At 37.8% G+C, this 16500-nt stretch overlaps 1 pseudogene; it reads left to right on the top strand.

The window, feature by feature from the left end:
* The window catches only part of LOC121014146 (uncharacterized), a 37545-nt pseudogene that overhangs the window by 6593 nt on the left and 14452 nt on the right, over positions 1-16500 (top strand).

Below are 16500 nucleotides of genomic sequence, written 5' to 3'. Positions count from 1 at the left end.
GACAAGCTGCTTCTCCCTTCCCCTCATGCCAGGGGGTCCAGTGAAGAGCTGACCCTCCACCCTTACCCACAGCAACAAAGTGGTCAACTCACCCCACTTTCCCGCCTTGGAGGCAGTGGAGACAAATAGTGAGTTGCTCATACAACCCCACTCAGAGACTGCAGGTAGTATGAGTCAGTGCACTTTTGCCAGGAAGGTGACAGTGAGGTAAAGAGGGACTTGAACTTTCACCCTACCCATCTGTAGTAAAGCAGTGTGATAGTGCCCAATTTTGGTCAGGAAAGTTTGGAGGAACCTGATAGGAAGCTAGCCCTTGCTAGCCCTGACTCACCTAGTCCTTGCATTATACCTGCTAAAAAGATTAAATAGGATCCACAGTCTAATATAAGACAAAAAATATCTAGGATTTAGTAAAAAAAAAAACCACTTATCATAGCAATTACAACAGGAATGAGAAAAAGACAATGAACAGACACCAGCATCAAGATAAGTTAGATACTAGAATTATCTGACAGGGTTTTTAAGAAGGCATCATAATGTTTCAGCAAGCAACTATAAATTTTTTTGAAACAAATGAAATATAGAAAATCTAATGAAAGAAATACAAATTATAAAAAGACAGCAAATGCAAATTAGAGAACCAAAAAATATAATAACCAAAATGAAAAATTTGCTGTATAAGCTAAATAGTAGAGTAGACATAACAGAGGATAGATTCAGAAAATTTGAAGACAGATCAAAGCATTTACCCGATGTGAGTGACAAGGGAAAAAAAAAAAGATGGCTTCTCAGGGACAAGGACCCTTAGGGCAAAAAAAAGGGCGAACATTGGTATTAACAGAAACCCAGAAAGAGAGAAGAGGGAGTGGGACTGAAAAAGTATTTAAAAAAATAATGTCTGAAACTTCTCAAATTTGGAAAAAGACAAATCTACTGATTCAAGAAGGTACATGATCAGGATAATTCAGGATAAAACAGGATAAATTCAAAGAAATCCATGCCAAGATACATCATCATTAAATGTCTGAATACTAAAAGAAAAAATCTTGAAAACATCCAGAGAGAAACAGCACATTACTCATAGGGGACAACAATTTGAATAACAGCGTATTTCTCATCTGTAATCCTGTGTACAGAGAAAGTACTGAAGGAAAAAACTTCAAACCAGAACTCTATATCTTGTGAAAATATCCTCCAAGAATGAAGGCAAAAATCACAACACTATCAGATGAAGTAAACCAAAGAGAATTTTAAGGGTAGCAAACCTACTCTTTAAAAAATGGCTGAAGAAAGTTCTCCAAAAGAAAGGCTTAGACATTTAGAAAGGAAAGAACATCAAAATAGGTAAAAATAGGGGTAAATACACAAGACTATTAAAAATTTTATGAGTTTTTTATACCATATTTGATTGTTGAAGCAAGAACAAGTTATAATACCATTTCATGGGGTGTTTGAAATGTAAGTAGGAAAGATGACAATTATGTTTAAAAAGTGGGGAGGGTAAAAGCAATCTACATATTCAATGCAATCCCTATCAAAATAGCACCAGCATTCTTCCCAGAGCTAGAAAAAAATAATCCTAAAATTTGTATGGAACCAGAAAAGACCCCGAATAGCCAAAGCAACCTTGAAAAAGAAAACCAAAGCAGGAGGCATCACAATCCAGGACTTCAAGCTATACTACAAAGCTGTAATCATCAAGACAGTATGGTACTGGCACAAGCACAGGCACTCAGATCAATGGAACAGAATAGAGAACCCAGAAATGGACCCACAAACATATGGCCAAATAATCTTTGACAAAGCAGGAAAGAATATCCAATGGAATAAAGACAGTCTCTTCAGCAAGTGGTGCTGGGAAAACTGGACAGCGACATGCAGAAGAATGAACCTGGACCGCTTTCTTACATCATACACAAAAATAAACTCAAAGTGGATGAAAGACCTCAATGTAAGACAGGAAGCCATCAAAATCCTAGAGAAGAAAGCAGGCAAAAACCTCTTTGATCTTGGCCACAGCAACTTCTTACTCAACATGTCTCCGGAGGCAAGGGAAACAAAAGCAAAAATGAATTACTGGGACCTCATCAAAATAAAAATCTTCTGCACAGCAAAGGAAACCATCAGCAAAACTAAAAGGCAACCGACAGAATGGGAGAAGATATTTGCAATGACATATCAGAGAAAGGGTTAGTATCCAAAATCTATAAAGAACTTAGCAAACTCAACACCCAAAAAACAAACAATTCAGTGAAGAAATGGGCAAAAGACATGAATAGACACTCCTCCAAAGAAGACATCCAGATGGCCAACTGACACATGAAAAATGCTCAACATCACTCATCATCAGGGAAATAGAAATCAAAACCACAATGAGATATCACCTCACACCTGTCAGAATGGCTAACATTAACAACTCAGGCAACATCAGATGTTGGCGAGGATGCGGAGAAAGAGGATCTCTTTTGCATTGCTGGTGGGAATGCGAACTGGTGCAGCCCCCCTGGGGAACAGTATGGAGGTTTCTCAAAAAATTAAAAATAGAACTACCGTACGACCCAGCAATTGCACTCCTAGGTATTTATCCAAGGAATACAGGGATGCTGTTTCAAAGGGGCACATGCACCCCCATGTTTATAGCAGCACTATCAACAGTAGCCAAAGTATGGAAAGAGACCATATGTCCATTGATGGATGAATGGATAAAGAAGAGGTGGTATATATATACAATGGAGTATTACTCGGCAATCAGAAAGAATGAAATTTTGCCATTCATAACTATGTGGATGGAACTAGAGGGTATTATGCTAACTGAAATTAGTCAGAGAAAGACAAATATCATATGATTTTACTCATATGAGGCCTTTAAGATACAAAACAGATGAATATAAGGGAAGGGAAGCAAGAATAATATAAAAACAGGGAGGGGGACAAAAACATAAGAGACTCTTAAATATGGAAAACAGGGTTGCTGGAGGGGTTGTGGGAGGGGGGATGGGCTAAATGGGTAAGAAGCATTAAGGAGTCTACCCCTGAAATCATTGTTGCACTATATACTAACTAATTTGTATGTAAATTAAAAAAAAATAAAATTAATTAAAAAAAAGTAAGGAGGGTAAAGAGACCTAGTTGGAAGTAAGGTTTCTATACTTCACTAGAAAGGGTAAACATCATTATTAGTACAGTGTAATAAGTTACATATATATTGAAACACCTAAAGCAATGGCTAAGAAAGTTACATGAAGCTATATATTCAGAATACCCTAAGTAACTCAAGGTAGAATCCTAATAAATGTTCAAATAACCCATCAGAAGGTAAGAAAAGTGAAATGGGAACAAGAAACATATGAAACAAACAGAAGCAAATAATAAAATGGCAGACATCAACCCTAACATATCAGAATTGTGTTAAATGTAAATAGTCTAAATACACTAATTAAAAGACAGAGACAACATCTGGGAAAGATGTCAGAGTAGGAAAATCCTAAGCTCACCTTGTCCCATGAATACAACTAGATAACATTCACATCTGTGTAAATAACCCAGAAAATAACCTGAAGACTGGCAGAACAAACTCTCCACAGCTAAATATAGAGAAGAGTTTGCATGGAAGAGGGAAGGAAGGGCAGAGACACAGCCTGGAGCTAAATGAGCGATGAGACTGTCCCCGGGAGGGAGGAACACTGCAGACACGGAGAAGTGAGAGAAACAGTTGCCCACACCACGGAGCCCACACGAGAAAGATGAATTTCCTGATTTCTTACAATCAGTGGGATTTAAAACTTGGAACTTTAAAAATCAGTGGGCTTGGCCCTGGGAGAGGTGGGAGGAAACTAAGTCTCTGCCCTTAAAGAGACAGCACAACAAAGAGCCCAGGGAGAGAGAGCCTAGAAGCAGCAGTTGGAAAAATGCCTGGAACATATGGTAGGGAGATTTCTTTACTCATCTCAGAGAGTGTGCTGGAGGGGTAGGGATCATTGGGAGACTTCCAGAACAAAGTAGCTGGCAGGTACCATTTTCCTCCCCTGCTCCCCAACATAAATACACAGCCATCTGCAGGAACCAGTGCAGTACTGACATTACTTCATTTGCTAACAGTGCACCCTGCCCCATGTTCCCTTGCAGACACACCACTTCAGCCAGACTTCAGCTCCAGGTCTCCTTCCACAGCAGACCTGTATAAACCTTACTACCACTGAGTGTGCAGCCCTTCCTCCATGTCCATCTCCCCTCCCACCCCCCATTTAAGTGAATCTGTCCCCTCTAATATGGTCTTGGCTGGAGTCAATCCACAGTGGTACCACAAGCAATGTGTAGTAGCCTCTAGAGGGGCCAGCCTCCAAAGTGACGCTTGCTTTGAGAAGAGAGAAAGATAACCACACACAACATTAAGACTTCAGCTTAAGCAGTAGTCTGGGGGCAGACATTTGGTCTGACTTCAGGTCCTGCCCACCAATAAAAACTTCTCAGGAGACAAGCACAGTGCGAGGCTCCTTCATCCCTGGCAAACACCTAGTCTGACTCAACTCAAGCCAAAGGTGACCCCAGACTGGTCCACTAATGACACAGGGACCAAACCCTGCCCACAACAGGTGAAGATTCCACAGCAGATGACTGTAGTGAAGGCAAAAGCAACTCAGCCACAAGAGCAGAGTGCGTACAACACACATAGGAGACACACGTGAAATGCCAGGTTCTGGCAACTAGGGGACGCTGCACTTCAGGGCACTCCAGGACATCTTCTTCATAAGGCCATTATTTTCAAGAGTAGGAGACATAGCAGACTTTCCTAGCACATGCAAATAAAACAGGCAAGATGAAGAGACAGAGGAATGTGTCCCAAATGAGAGAACAAGACAAAATCATAGCAAAAGACCTAAACAAAATGGAGATAAGTAATATGCCTGATAGAGAATTCCAAATAATGGTCATAAAGATACTCACTGGACTTGAGAAAACAGTGGAAGACCTCAGTGAGACCCTTAACAAAGAGATAGAAAACAAAAAAGAATCAATCAGAGATAAAGAACTCAGTAACAAATTAAAAATACACTACTCTACAGGCAATACATAATAGAATGGAGGAAGCAGAAGACCAGATAAGTGACCTGGAGGACCTAATAATGGAAAGCAATCAAAGTGAACAGGTGAGAGAAGGAGGAGTTAATATTGAGGAAAAGTAAGGGGGCCCTGGGCTTGTTGTGTCCCTCAACACAGCTATATCAACACAAAACCATTTTTGAATACCTAGAAAATCGATGTGAGGATTAAGACAACAATCTGCAAAATTTGAGGCAGAGAAAGGGAAAGGTATGTGGTGTGAACAGGTGAGTTGGTGGAGAGAAGAACAGAGGTGCTACAGAGGGGGAGGGAACCCTTTTCATAGAAGAGAGAAGGGGACAGAGAGCAGCAAGTCAGGTTCCCACAAGAAAAGCACTCCCTCTGACAGTAGCTACAGAGAAAGAGAGAAAGAGTGAAAAAATCTGTTTCCCAAAACCATTGATGGGGGAAAAAGGAGAGTGTTCAATACTGTCAGTTTTTTATAAACAGTGGAGCACAGGGTCTGAAGTTTTGGAGCTTAGTGCCTGGTGGTGCTCCAGCAAGGAGTCAGGGTGGGACCCTGGTAGCAGGTGGTGGGGCCTGAAAATCAAATCCATTGGGTCATGTAGGAAGGAGTGGTTCCCCTGCTTGGAAGGGATTTGGTAGAGGCAATAAGGCCTCTCTGTGGGCAAAAGACCCTGTGGGCACCATGGATCTGTGTCATTTACTGGTATAGGAACAGAGATGCCAGCTAAGGGCAGCAAAACCTGGCACTGGCTCTGTGTTGCAATTTACCATAAACTCTGAGCCAAGTGGTCACACAACCATCTTCTGGGAGAAGCCGGCCACAGCATGGTGAAACCCTCCCCCAGAGAATTTGAGCAAATCTGAGCTGTGGAGGTCTCTGAAGTGTGGAGTTTTGAAGCATAGCCATGCCTGAGATAAAACTCAAGAGGGTGGCACTGCCTGACAGGTGGACAGCTTGGAACAGATAGGGTGAATGTGGGGAGCTGACTGAAGTTGGGGACACAAGAGGGGTGATTGATCATGAGTCTGTGAAGGTGTGAACATCCCACTCCAGACTAGAGAGTGGGGTGAAGCCATTTTCACCATTAGCCCATCAGCACTGATGGGCCTTAGTGAGCTAAATAAACTGCCACCAAGTGGAGAATGGAGGTGTTACATCAAGTCACACCATCTGCACTCTCAAGGCACATTTCCACTAGGGCAAGTCAGCCTGAGAATTAGAGCAGCAGGCTCCTCCCCCAGAAGATCAGCAAAATCCCTTCCACATACTAAGTCTGCTGATCATAGGGTACTGCAAAGTTTCAGCTCTAGTGTAAACTGGATCTAGCTTCCTTTGGGGTTTTTGTTTGTTTGTGCCTCTGTTTTTTGTTTTTGTTTTTTTTCTTGGATACAGAAAGAGCAAATTTTTATTCTATTTACTTTATTTTATTTATTTATTTTTAATTTTTTCTTTCTTTTCTCTTTTTTTCTTCTTTCTATCAAGCTTCTCTTAACAAGCAGACCAAAACACACCTAGGACCTATTTCCTTTATTTGATGTTTTAATTTTTTAAATTTAATTTTATTATTATTATTTCCTCTAAAATGACAAGGTAGAGGAATTTACCCCAAAAGAAAGAACATGAAGAGATGACAGCCAGGGATCTAATCAATACAGATATAAGTAAGATGTCTGAATTAGAATTTAAAACAACAATTATAAGGATTCTAGATGGGCTTCAAAAAAGCATGTAAGACACTAGAGAATCTCTTATTGCAGAGATAAAAGAGCTAAACTCTAGTCAGGCTGAAATCAAGATGCTATAACTGAGATGCAAAGCCTAATGGACATATTGACAGTAAGGATGAATGAAGCAAAGAAATGAATTAGAGATATAGAAGATAAAATTATGGAAAATAGTGATGCTAAAAAGAAGAGGAAAACAAAGATATTGGATCATGAAAGTAGACTTAGGAAATTCAGTGACTTATTAAAATGGAATGACATTCATATTGTAGGAAGATGAAGAGAGAGAAAAAGGAGCAGAAGGTTTATGTGAGCAAGTTATAGCTCAAACTTCACTAATCTGGAGAAGGACACAAACATCAAAATACAAGAAGCACAGGGAATTCCCATTAAATTTAACAAAAGCCAGCCATCACTAAGGCACATCATAGTGACATTCACAAAATACACAAACAAGGAAAAAATCCTGAAAAGGGCAAGGGAAAAAAGTCCTTAACCCATAAGGGAAGACAGGTCAGTTCACAGCAAGTCTGTCCAAAGAAACTCAGCAGGCCAGAATGGACTGGCAGGATATATTTAGTATGCTGAATGGGAAAAATATGCAGCCAAGGATACTCTATCCAGCAAGACTGTCATTAGAATAGAAGGAGAGATAAAGACTTTCCCAAACAAAAACTAAAGGAATTCATGACCACTAAACCAGCCCTGCAAGAAATATTGAGGGGAACATTTGAGTGTGTGTGGATGAAACAAAAGCAACAAAGTCTAGGAAGGAACAGAGAACATCACCAGAAACACCAACTTTATAGGTAACACAAAGAAACTAAACTCATATCTTTCAATAATCACCCTGAATGTAAATGTACTAAATGATCCAATCAAAACACATAGGGTATCAGAATGGATAAAAAAGAAAACAAGACCCATCTATATGGTGCCTACAGGAGACTCATTTTATTTTATTTTATTTTATTTTTTATTTTTTTAACATTTCAGTCAACAGGACTTTATTAAGCATCTGTTAAGTGCTGGTCAATATCTGGATACTGGGAAAAGTAGAAGGCAGATTAGCTAAGAGTATGGGCCATGCTAAAATAAAAAACACAGGAAACAATACATGCTGGTGAAGATGTGGAGGAAAAGGAACCCTCAGCCACTGTTGGTGGGAACACAGACTGGCGCAGCCACCATGGAAAACAGTGTAAAGAATCCTCGAAAAATCAAAAACAGAGCCACCATGTGATCCCAGCAGTTCCACTATGGGTATTCACCCCAAGAATACAAAAACACTAACTTAAAAGATGTAAGTACCCTTATGTTTGTTTATTGCAGCATTATTTACAATAGCCAAAATATGGAAGTAGCTCGTGTCCATTGATACATGAATGGATAGAGAAGATGGCGTATATATAGATATACATATCTCCAATAGAGTATTTCTCACCCATAAAAAAGAATGGAATCTTGCCATTTGCAAAAACATGGATGGATCTAGAAGGTATAAGCCAAGTGAAATAAATCAGTCAGAGAAAGACAAATATCATCTGATTTCACTCACATGTGGAATTTAAGTAACAAAATAAGCAAACAAAGAGAAACGTCCAGACCAAAAAACAGACTCTTAACCATTGAGAACAAGCTGATGGTAACCAGAAGGGATGTGGGTGGAGTATGGGTGAAATAGGTGAAGGGGATTAAGAGTACACTTATCATGATGAGCACTGAATATAGAATTGTTGAATCATTATATTGTACACCTGAAACTAATATAACACTGTATTGTTAACTGTACTAGAATTATCTATGTATTATACACAGATAACATATAATTGATTTTTTTGTTATATGAAATTTATTGTCAAATTAGTTTCCATACAACACCCAGTGCTCATCCCAAAAGATGCCCTCTTCGATGCCCATCACCTACCCTCCCCTCCCTCCCACCCCCCATCAACCCCTCAGTTTGTTCTTAGTTTTTAAGAGTACAGGAGACTCATTTTAGACATCAAGACATCAACATATTAAAAGTGAGGGAACGAAAAAACATCTATCATGGTAATGGACACCAAAAGAAATGCAGAGCAGCCATACTTATATCAGACAAACTAGATTTTATTTTTTAAGTTTATTTATTTATTTTGAGAAGAGAGAAAGAGAGAGCAGGGGAGGGGCAGACAGAGAGGGAAAGACAGAGAGAATCCTAAGCAGGTGCTCTGCACTGTCAACAAAGAGCCAGATGTGGGGCTCGAACCCATGAACTGTGAGATCATGACCTGAGCCAAAACCAAGAGTCTGTTCCTTAACAAACTGAACCACCCAGGTGACCCGGACAAACTAGATTTTAAACCAAAGACTTTAACAAGAGATGAAGAAGGGGATTATATCATAATTAAGGGCACCATATCATATCCATCAAGAAGATCTAACAATTGTAAATTTTATTCCCTGAACTTGGAACCGCCCAAATATATAAATAAATTAATCACAAAAATGAAGAAACTCATTGAGAATAATACAATAAGTAGAAGACTTTAATATCCCACTTACAACAGTGGACAGATCATCTAAGCAGAAAATCAACAAGGAAACAATGGTTTCGAGTGATACACTGGACTGGATTTAACCGATATACTGAGGACATTTCATCCTAAAGCAGAAGAATACACATTCTTCTTGAGTGCACATGGAACATTCTCCAGAATAGATTGCATATTGGGTCACAAAGCAGCCCTCAACAAGTAAAAAAAATATCAAGATCATACCCTGCATATTTTCAGACCACAAAACTATGAAACTTAAAGTCAACTACAAGAAATAATTTGGAAAAACCACAAATAATTGGAGGTTGAAGAACATCCTAATAAATAATGAGGAAATTAAAGAGAGAATAAAAAAGTACATGGGAGCAAAGGAAAATGGAAACTTGACTGTCCAAAACCTTTGGGATGCAGGAAAGGCAGTCCTAAGAGGGAAGTATATTGTAATACAGGCCTACCTCAAGAAGCAAGAATGGTCTCTTCCTCTCTCTCTCTAAAAAAAAAAAAAAAAAGAAAGAAAGAAAGAGAGAAAGAAAAGAAAAGAAAAACAGGGACACTTGGTTGGCTCAGTTGGTTGAGTGTTCAGCTCTTGATTTAGGCTCAGGTCATGATCTCATGGTTGTGAACTCAAGCCCTGTATCAGGCTCCATGCTGAGCGTGGAGGTTGCTTGAGATTCTCTCTCTCCTTCTCCTTTTGACCCTCACTGCTCTTGTGCTCTCTCTCTCAAAAAACAAAACAAAACAAAACAAAGAAAACAACAACAACAAACAAAATCAAGAAAAGTCTCAAATACACAACATAATCTTACACCTAAAGGAACTAGAAGAGGAATAGCAAATAAAGCCTAAAGCTAGCAAGAAAAGAGAAATAATAAAGACTAGAGCAGAAATAAGTGACATAGAAGCAGCAGCAACAACAACAACAACAAAACCAGTAGAACAGATAAATGAAACTAAGAGCTCGTTCTTTGAAAGAATTAATAAAATTGATAACCCCCTAGCTGGACTAAACAAGAAGAAAAAAGAAAGGGCCCAAATAAATAAACTCAGAAATGAATGGAGAGACATCACAACCAATACCACGGAAATACAAACAATTATAAGAGAATATTATGAAAAATTGTATGCCAACAATCTGGGCAATCAGGAAGAAATGGACAAATTTCTAGAAACCTATAAACTGACAAAACTGAAACAGGAAGAAATAGAAAATTTGAACAGACCCATAGCCAGCAAAGAAATTGAAATAGTAATAAAAAATCTAACAACAAACAAAAGTCCAGGGCCAGATGGCTTCCCAGGGGAATTCTACCAGACATTTAAGGAAGAGTTAATATCTATTCTTCTCAAAGTGTTCTAAAAAATAGAAATAGAACGAAAATTTCCAAACTCATTCTATGAGGCCAGCATCACCTTGATTCCAAAACCAGACAAAAATACCACTAAAAAGGAGAATTATAGGCCAATATCCTTAATGAACATGGATGCAAAAATTCTCAACAAGATACTAGCAAATAAAATTCAACAGTACATTAAAAGAATTATTCATGATGATCAAGTGGGATTGATTCCTGGGCTGTAGGGCTTGTTCAATACTCACATATCAATCAACTTGATGCACCACATTAATAAAAGAAAGGGCAAGAACGATATGATTCTCTCAATAGATGCTGAAAAAGCATTTGACAAAATATAGCATCCTTTCTTAATAAAAAAACCTCAAGAAAGTAGGGATAGATGGAACATACCTTAACATCATAAAGGTCATGTACAAAAGTCCCACAGTTAACACCATCCTCAATGGGGAAAACCTGGGCAGCGACATGCAGAAGAATGAAACTGGACCAGTTTCTTACATCATACACAAAAATAAACTCAAAATTGATGAAAGACCTAAATGTGAGACAGGAAACCATCAAAATCCTAGAGGAGAACATAGGCAGCAAACTCTTTGATCTCAGCCACAGCAACTTCTTATTAGGCATGTCACTGGAGGCAAGGGAAACAAAAGCAAACATGAACTGTTGGGACTTCATCAAGATAAAAAGTTTCTGCACAGCAAAGAAAACAATCAATAAAAGTAAAAGGCTGCCTATGGAATGGGAGAAGATATTTGCAAATGATTTATCTGATAAAGGGTTAGTATTCAAAATCTATAAAGAATTTGTCAAACTCACCCCCCAAAACAAATAATCCAGTGAAGAAGGAATAGACACTTTTCCAAAGAAGATATCCAGATGACTACAGACACATGGAAAAATGCTAAACATCACTCATCATCAGGAAAATACAAATCAAAACTACGATGAGATACCACTTCACACCTGTCAGAAGGGCTAATTTTAACCCTACACAAGAAACAATAGGTGTTGGTGAGGATGTGGAGAAAGGGGAACACTTTTGCACTGTTGGTGAGAATGCAAACTGGTGCAGCCACTCTGGAAAACAGTATGAATTTTCCTCAAAAAGTTAAAAATAGCAGTACCCTACAATATAGCAATTGTACTACTAGGTATTTACCCAAAGGATACAAAAAAAGATATTCAAAGGGATACATTCACCCCGATGTTTATAGCAGCATTATCAGCAGTAGCCAAACTATGGGAAGAGCCCAAATGGCCATCAGTTGATGAATGGATAAAGAAAATGTGATATCTATATCTATCTATATTAACATGTATATCTATCTATATATATGAAGGACTATTATTAAGCCATCAAAAAGAATGAAATATTACCATTTGTAATGACGTGGGTGGAGCTAGAGTGTATTATGCTAAGCAAAATAAGTCAGTCAGAGAAACACAAATACCATAGATTTCACTCTTTTGGAATTTAAGAAACAAAACAGATAAACATATGGGAAGGGGGAGAAAAAGAGTAGAAGGAAACAAACCATAAGAGACTTTTAACAACAGAGAACAAACTGAGGGTTGATGGAGGAAGATGGGTAATGGAGGGCACCTGTCGTGTTGAGCACTAGGTGTTTTATGTAAGTGGTGAATCAGTAAATTCTATTCCTGAAAACAAATTATGCTATACATTAACTTACTAGATTTAAGTAAAAATTTAAAGAAAAAAAATTGGTGGATCAAGAATGGAGGGAGGGAAGAGAGAAAGCAGCAAATAAATGGGAAAATGTTAAGAAAAAAGAAATGTAGAAAGAACAAAAGCAGTAAAAATAAGTGTATCTACTTTTTTAATGTTTATTTTTGAGAGAGAGAAAGAGAGAGAGAGAGTGAGCAGGGAAGGGTCAGAGAGAGAGGGAGACACAGAATCCAAAGTAGGTTCCAGCCTCTGAGTTGTCAGTACATAGCCTGACGCGGTGCTTGAACCCATGAACCATGAGATCATGACCTGAGCCTAAGTCAGAGGCTTAACCGACTGAGCCACCCAAGCACCCCTAAAAATGAATATATCTGTAAAAATCAGTCAAAGGACTCACAAAATAAAAGGATGTAAAGTATGATACCATATACTTAAAATGTGGGCAGAAGAGGAGTAAAGAATGGGTTTGAACTTTAAGTGACCATCAACTTAATATAGACTGCTATATGCAGAAGATGTTATATATAAACCTAATTTTAAGCACAACTCAAAGCCCAGTCATAGACATGCCTAAAATAAAGAGTAATAAATCCCAGTATACACTAAAAAAAGCCAGCAAATTGTGAGAGAAGAGAATGAGTGAAGAAAGGAACAGAGAATAACTACAAAAACAACCATAAAGTAAGTAGCAAAATGGCAATAAATACATACCTATAACTAATTACTTTGAATGTAAATGGGCTAAATGTCCCTATCAAAAGACATAGGGTGACAGAATGGATAAAAAAGCAAGACCCATCTATAAGCTGCCTACAAGAGACTCATTTCAGACCTAAAGACACATGCAGATTGAAAGTGAAGTAATGGAGAAATATTTATCATGCAAGTGGATGTCAAAAGAAAGCCTAGGTAGCAATACTTATATGAAACAAAACAGACTTAAAAAAATTTTTTTAATGTTTATTTCTTTTTGAGAGAGAGAGCGAGTGGGGGAGGAGCAGAGAGAGAGACACAGAATCTGAAACAGGTTCCAGGCTCTGAGCTGTCAGCACAGAGCCCAACACTTGCAGACTGCAAGATCATGACCTGAGCCAAAGTCGGATGCTTAACTGATGAGCCTCCCAGGGTCCCCTAGACAAAATAGACTTTTAAACAAAAACTGTAACAAAAGATGAAGATACCATACAATCATAAAGAGAATGATCCAACAAGGAGATATAATCATTGTAAATACTCATGCAACCATCATGGAAGCAGTAATTGATAGTGATACAATAATAGTAGGGGACGTAACACACCTCTTACATCAATGGATAGATCGTCTAAACAGAAAACCAACAAGGAAACATTTGGCTTTGAATGACACATCAGACCAGATGGATCTGACAGATATGTTTGGAACATTCTATCCTTAAAAAGAAGAGTACACATTCTTTTCAAGTGCACATGGAACAATCTCCAGGATAGATCACATATTAGGCCCCAAAATAAGTCTCAATATTAAAAAATATTGAAGTCATACCATGCATCTTTTCTGACCACAATGCTATGAAACTACAAACGAACCACAAGGAAAGATCTGGAAAGAGCATAAATACATGGACCTTAAATAACATGCTACTACACAATGAATAGCTCAACCTAGAAGTCAAAGAGGAAATAAAAAAACACATAAAGACAAAAATGAAAACACAATGATCCAAAATGTTTGAGATGCAACAAAAGGTTCTAAGAGGCAAGTTTCTAGTAATATGGGTCTACTTCCAGAAGAAAGAAAAATCTCAAATAAACATCCAAATCTTACATCTAAAGGAGATAGAGAAAAATGAACAAATCCCCAAACTAGTAGAAGGAAAAAAATAATAAAGATTAGAGAAGAAATAAATTCAATAGAAACTAATAAAACAATTGAACAGATCAATGAAACCAGGAGCTGGTTCTTTGAAAAGTTCAACAACATTGATAAATCTTTAGCCAGGTTCATAAAGAAAAAAAATAGAAGACTCCAATAAACAAAATAGAAATAAAAGAGAAGAAATAACAACTAACACTACAGAAATACAAAGGCTTATGAGAGAGTTTTAAGAAAAATTATATGCTAAAAAATTGGATAACCTAGAAGAAATGGATAAATTCCTGGAAATATATAACTTGCTAAAACTGAATAAGGAAGAAGTAGAAAATTTTAAGTCACCCATTACCAGCAATGGAATTGTATCAGCAATTAAAAAACTCCTGTTAAACCAAAGTCCAGGGCCATATGGCTTTACAGCTAGAGAATTCTGGTGAATTCTACCAGACCTTTAAAGAAGAACTAATACCTAGTTTCCTTAAACTATTCCAAAAAAATATAAGAGGAAGGAAAACTTCCAAATTCATTCGATGAGGCCAACATTACCAGAATACCAAAACCAGATAAAGACTCTACAAAAAAAGAGAACTACTGGCCAAAATCTCTGATGGACATAGATGCAAAAATCTTCAACAAAATATTAGCAAACTGAATCCAACAACACGTTTAAAAAATCATTCATCATGATCAAGTGGGATTTAGTTCCAAAATGCAAGCGTGGTTCAATATTTGCAAATTAATCAATATGATACATCACATCAGGAAGAGAAAGGATAAAAACCACATAATCATTTCAAGATTCAGAAAATGTATTTGACAAAGTATAATATTCATTATCACAAAAAACCCTCAACAAAGTAGGTTTAGGGCTAACATACCTCAACATAACAAAAGCCATATATAAAAAACTCACAGTGAACATCATACTCAATAGTGAAAAACTGAGAGCTTTTCCCCTAAGGTCAGGAACAAGACAAGAATGTCCAATCTCACTACTTTTATTCAACGTGGTACTGAGATCCCTAGCCACAGCAAGTTGCACTTCAGACAAGAAAAAGAAATAAAAGGCATCCTAATTGGTAAAGAAGAATAAAGCTTTCACTATTTGCAAATGACATGATACTATACATCGAAAATCCTAAAAATTCCACCAAAACATTGCTAGAACTAATAGATGAATTCAATAAAGTCTCAGGACACAAAATCAATGTACAGAAATCCATTACATTTCTATACAGTAATAATGAAATAGCAGAGAGGAAAATAAGAAAACAATTCCATTTATAATTGCACCAAAAAGAATAAAATATATAGGAATAAACTTAACCACAGTGAAAGGCCTGTACTTTGAAAAGTATACAACATTGATGAAGAAAATTGAAGACAACCAAAACAAATGGAAAGATATTATATGCTCATGGATTGGAAGAACAAATATTGTTAAAATGTCCATACTACTCAATGCAATCTACAGATTTAATGCAATCCCTATCAAAATACCAGCAGTATTATTTTGCGGAACTAGAACAAATAATCCTAAAATTGGTATGGAACCACAAAACACCCCAAATAGCCAAAGCAATGTTGGAAAAGAACAAAACTGGAGGGATTGCAATCCTAGATTTCAAGTTATATTGTTAGAGTAGGCAGTCAGATAGACATGAGCAGGTGGGGAAAAAGGACCACCCAGTCTCCAACCAGAGACTACCCCATCTCCCTTAGACAAACACCTTTTCTGATTTGGCACCAACTGATAAACAGAAGATATGGGTTACAGGGACTTCCCCAACTTTGGAGCATGAACACTTAAGAAAGACCTTGTTCGCTAGTAACTCCAAAGCTTTATAATATTTGCATTGCGGTTTGGGTGCCCCCAGTGAGTTGTGCTTAGGCCCTCATGGGGAGATGACTAACACAAATTTGTGTAAGAGGTTTGAAGGGAGGGAACCAAAGTGGATCCAAGTGTGGAGTGACAATAACAAGATGGGAGGGAGGAGACCAAATAAATCCCCATAAAAGAACACAATGAAAAACTCAGCATGTGGCCACCCATCCTCAGGTCAGCCCACTCCTCTGTTGCTGCAGTGTACTGTTGCTTTTTGCTAAATAAAAACTTTGCCACTTTAGCTCTTTATCAGGTCTCTTGACTGAATCCTTTCCTTCAAGTAGAAAGAACTGAGGAATTCCAGTAGCTGGTAACAGTACTGCAAAGCTGTAGTAACCACAACAGTATGGTACTGGCACAAAGCTAGACACATAGATCAATAGAAC

This window comes from Herpailurus yagouaroundi, unplaced genomic scaffold (assembly GCF_014898765.1).
Source record: "Herpailurus yagouaroundi ecotype Mexico unplaced genomic scaffold, PumYag 201, whole genome shotgun sequence".
Lineage (NCBI taxonomy): Eukaryota > Metazoa > Chordata > Mammalia > Carnivora > Felidae > Herpailurus > Herpailurus yagouaroundi.
Note: the sequence above shows the minus strand (reverse complement) of the source record. Positions and strands in the feature narration are given on the sequence as shown.